General features: G+C 39.3%; 1 pseudogene; it reads left to right on the plus strand.

The window, feature by feature from the left end:
• The first annotated feature begins 2,266 nt into the window (after nt 1-2,266).
• Nucleotides 2,267-4,045, plus strand: LOC101586194 (annotated as a pseudogene).
• Nucleotides 4,046-5,537: the final 1,492 nt, after the last annotated feature.

The raw sequence follows: 5,537 nt of genomic DNA on the forward strand, positions 1-5,537 counted from the left end.
GTCATGTATATATTTAGCAGACAATCATTCCAGGGAGAGTCAATAGCAAAGCAAAGGTCCCAAGCCAGTTTACTCAGACTCTTCAAGCCAACAAAGTCAAAAGCACTAGAATACAGCACTCTAGTTAGCAGAAGATGAAGTCCTTGCTAGTGTTCAGGGGACAGATTTGTAAGGTCTTGTAGGCCATTATGTGGGCTCTTGGCTTTACTTTGAAGATACTAAATGTTGAGCAAAAGCTACTAGAATTTCACTCATACTTTATAAAGGACCACTCTTGCAGCTGAGTTATGAATAGACTAATGACATAAGGATGAAAAAACAGAGTACAGGAGGCTTGTATAATACTTTGGGACAGACATGATATTAGGAGGAAAGATAGTGAGAAGTAGTTATACTCTAGATAGACTTTGAAAGGACAATGAACAAGATTTCTTGATTAATTGTATGAAAACTTATGAGAGAAAAAGGACTGATTTAACCATTTCAAGGACTGGTCTAAGCAGCCAGAAAGATTGAAATACCATTAATTCCAGTAAAGCAAATAGACTAATGGGCACTGTTTGTTTTGTCTATACCATTTAAAATCTTCCCACTTGTATCTCTGGTTCTAGATGTTGCTGCAGTGACAATTGTGGGCATCCACCAGCTTCACTCTCAAGGTCAATATTACAGCAACTTGCCTCTTTTCCTCTCTAGCATGGGGCACCATAGCTCATGCTGCAGGATGCAATACCCACAGAAACCAGCCCCAAAGGACATGTGCAACAAGTGATGAAATCTTGATCAATGGCAGACAGGAGCCAGTGGATTCATGTTTTCCTCTTTCTTCACTCCAGTGAAGATTTCTGAGATACATTTCATAAGGCTTTTCAGAAAACACCACAAAATCAATCAACTACTTACCTATGACAGAGGTCAAGTCATAATGCATTCCTTAATTGGCTTCCCCTCATTCTCTAATTCATTTCCTCTGAACCCCAACTATTCCCTGGACTGATACGTTCAAGTAAACTACCAGCATGTAAGTCTTTGTCTTGGGCTCTGCTTTCATGAGGACAGAGGCACCAAAAGTTATGCTAATAAAAAAGCCTTAGTTTTCTGGAGCTTAATTCTGTAACGTTAATCACAAAAATTATCTGGTGGTTAAGTGATAAATGATAAATTACAAGTAGTGAGAATTCCTGGCATGATAATCCCAGTGTCACAATTACTAAAATTCCTGGGGCCAGCCAGATAGCTCAGAGAGTTAAAGTGAACCAGGGTTTGATACCTAGTATGCTGTGCTGGATCCACCCCCCAGGGCGCGCTGAGATGGTGACTCAGCATGGTGGCACACTCCTGTAATCCCAGATCTTGGGAGGCTGAAAACAGGAAGATCACTATGAGTCTGATCTGTGCAGTGAGACCCTGTAAACTCGGTACTAATTACTTTTTTTTTTTTTTTTTTTTTTAGAACCGAGGATTGAAGTCAGGCCCTAGCACTTGCCAGGGAAGTGCTTATTCTACTGAGCCACCTCCCTGACCCTGCCCTGTACTAAATACATTTTTGAAAAAATTGCTAAAATTCTCAACAGTAGTAGATCAAAATGAAATACAGACAGAAGATGAAGCAATGGGATGATATGGTGCATATGGTCCAGGAACATTATGGTAGCAGTGGTAATTCTAAGCAGGATAACTTCTGTTAACTGCCTTAGAGAGCTCAATAGAAAGAACTGACAGGTTCAATTGATCCAACTATCAAAGTAGGGCACACTATGAAAGCCAGAGGGCTTCTTAAGTAGTGTAGTCAGTGACATAATTGTGCTGAAAAATCAGCCCCAGTAACTAGTCATGGCTTGGCAGAGTTACAGAGGAATCAAAATGAGTAGCTTTGAAACATCAAAGCCATGGGCTAATAGCAAAATAATGGAACTCTGAGACCTATAATAGGGACATTTGTGTTGGCTTTAAAATATTAAATCCCTACAGTTTTTTATCACCTGTGAGAACTGTCTTTTTCTTCTAAATTATGGAAAGTAGGCACCCCTGGAAAATATGCAAAGAATATATCTAAGAAAAATGCCTCACAATATGAATTTATTTTATTCATTACCCATCCTTATTATCATCACATTGCTGTGATTGCCTTGAGCCCATAACCAAGATCTGATCTCAAGACCAAAACTGAACCAAGAAGAATTTTAAGATTGAATAACTCAATGACAGACAATAAAATTGAACCAATAATTAAAAATAAAGACTTTCTCATCAGATTATTGGAGAGATGGCAATGGCGCAGGGAGTCAAGGTGAAAGTGGATATTGAGCCAAAACTGAGCAAAAATGAGCTAAAAAAAAGCCTGAAATCCAAGAAGAAAGTGGCAGAGAAGTAGGCCAAGCAGAAAGAGATCAGTGAGAGATAGCTAATTCAAGCTGTAGCTGCCAGCAATCACACTTCTGACAATGGTGTGGGTGCTGATGAAGAGAGCCTGGACCCAAATCAATACTACAAAATCCACAGTCAAGCAGTGTACCAGCTAAAGTTCAGTGGCAGTGATCCGTACCCACACAAGTTCCACATAGACATCTCACTCACCCATTTCATAGAGGAATACAGTCACTTGCAGCCTGGGGATCACCTGACTGACACCACCTTGAAGGTGGCAGGTGGAATCCATGCTAAAAGAGCTTCTGGAGGGAAGTTCATGTTCTACAACCTTGGAGGAGAGTGAGTCAAGTTGCAATTCATGGCCAATTCCAGAAATTATAAATTAGAAGAAGAATTTATTCATATAAACAACAAACTGCATTGGGGAGACATAATTGGAGTTCAGGGGAATCCTAGGAAAACAAAGAGTGAGCTAAGCATTATCCCCTGAAGATCAACTGTTGTCCCTCTGTCTGCACATGTTACCTCACCTGTGCTTTGGCCTCAAAGACAAGGAAACACTGTATTGACAGAGATACTTGGACTTGATGCTGAATGACTTCATGTGGTGAAAATTTATCATCCACTCTAAAATCATCACATATATAAGAAGTTTCTTGGATGAGCTGGGATTCCTGAGATTGAAACTCCCATGATGAACATCATATCATAGGGAACAGTGGCCAAGCCTTTCATCACTTACCACAATGAGCTGGACATGAACTTGTACATGAGGATTGCTCCAGAGCTCTACCATAAGATGTTGGTGGTTGGAGGCATTGACCAGGTTTATAAAATTGGACACCAGTTCTGGAATGAAGAAATTTATTTGACTCACAATACTGAGTTCACCACCTGTGAGTTCTACATGGCCTATGCAGACTATCATGATCTCACGGAAATCACAGAGAAGTTGTTTACAGGAATGGTGATGAGCATTACAGGCAGCTACAAGATCACCTATCACCGAGATGGTCCTGAGGTCAAGCCTACGAGATTGACTTCCCCCTGCCCTTCTGAAATCAGCATGATGGAAGAGCTGGAGAAAGCCCCAGGGGTGAAGCTGCCTGAAACTAACCTCTTTGAAACAGAAGAAACTCACAAAATTCTTGATGATATCTGTGCAGCAAAAGCTGTTGAATGCCCTCCATCTTGGATATAGCCAGGCTCCTTGATAAGCTTGTTGGGGAGTTCCTGGAAGTGGTGTGCATCAATCCTACATTCATCTGTGATCATTCACACATCATGAGCCTGTTAGCTAAATGGCATCGCTCTAAAGAGGGTCTGACCAAGCGCTTTGAGCTCTTCACCATGAAAAAAGAGGTATGCAATGCTTATACCAAACTGAACTATCCGATGAGGCAACGGCAGCTGTTTGTAGAACAGGCCAAGGCCAAGGCTGCTAGTGACGACAAGGCCATGTTCACCAATGAGAACTTCTGCACAGCCCTGGAGTATGGGCTGCCCCCCCACAGCTGGCTGGGGCATGGGCACTGACTGTATCACCATGTTCCTCACAGACTCCAACAACATCAAGGAAGAGCCCCTATTTCATGCCATGAAGCCAGAAGACAAGAAGGAAACTGTGGCAAGCACTAACACAGTGGAAAGCACAACAGCTGGCACTTCTGTCTAGAAAATAGTCCAACTTGTGTAACTCAGGCATCTGCATTTTTTTTTTCAGAACCTGGGATTGGACTCAGGCCCTTGCGCGTGCCACAAAAGTACTTATTCCACTGAGCCATCTCTCTGGTCCTGCATTTTTGCAAAAAGATCAAGTCTATGAAGGGATTCTTGTGTGTAGTCATTCATGTGACCAAAATTCAGTTCAGCCAGCAGAAGCGAGAAGAGGAATTAAGAACTTCTTTTTACCCTTTCTTACCAAATAAACCATTTGTCTCTTTAAAAAAAAATAACATCTAAGAAAGTCCAGATCCTGATAGATTCAATGCAAAATTCTACAAGAACATCAGGGAAGATCTAATGCCAATGTGCCTTAAACTTATTTAAAAAATTGGAAGAGAAAGAGTATTCCCAAAGTCATCCCTAGAAGCTAGCACAACCTGATTCAAAATCAGACAAGGATCTAGCCAAGAACTACAGGCCAACCCCTTTAATAAACATAGATATAAAAATTCTCAACAAGATACTGGCAAACAGTATGCAACAAATCATCAAAAAGATCACACATGATGAACAGCAGATGGACTTCAACCCAGGTAAGCAAGATGGTTCAACAAACAAAAATCAATAAATAAAACACATCACTTAACCAGAAGCAAGGGCAAAAATAACACAATTATCTCAATAGATGCAGAAAAAGCCTTTAACAAAATCCAATGTCTATTTATGATTATTAAAAAATAAAAAAATAGATGTAGAAGAACTTTATTTCAAACTAAAAAAGCTATATATGTCAAACATATTTCCAACATCACAATAAATAGGATAAAACTCAAAAATTTCCCCCTAAAATCAGAAACAAGACAAGGATGCACATTCTCACTATTGCTATTTGATGTAGCACTTAAGACATTACACAGAGTGATCAGGCAAGATAAATAAAAGGGATTAGATAGGTAGCTAGCTAGATAGATATAGATATGAGATATATAAAGAGATTATATATCTATATCTATATCTATCTATATATCTATATCTATCTATCTATATATATATATATATATATATATGGAAGAAGTCAAATTATTATTTGCAGACATGATCCTCCACATAAAAGACCCAAAAATACTCCACAAAATAATTCCTGTAATTAATAACCAAATCCGGTACCATAGCAGGACACAAAATGAACACACAGAAAACATTAGTGTTCCTCCACACCACCAATTAGCTCCCTGAGAAACAAATGAGGAAAACAATCCCACTCACAATAACATAAAGAAAAATCAAATATGTAGGAACTAACCTAACCAAGGAAGTGAAAGACCTCAATAACACAACTATAGTACATTGGAAAAGGAGATAAAAGAGAATATCAGAAAATTGAAAGATAACCCCTGTTCCTGGATGTGCAGAACTAATAGGGTCAAAATAACCATACTTCACCAATTATTACCATACTGTCTCACAAGTAGAAGGTTTTTGTTTTTTTTTTTTTTTAAATG

This window comes from Octodon degus, unplaced genomic scaffold, assembly GCF_000260255.1.
Source record: "Octodon degus isolate 3935 unplaced genomic scaffold, OctDeg1.0 scaffold00019, whole genome shotgun sequence".
NCBI classification, from domain to species: Eukaryota; Metazoa; Chordata; class Mammalia; order Rodentia; family Octodontidae; genus Octodon; species Octodon degus.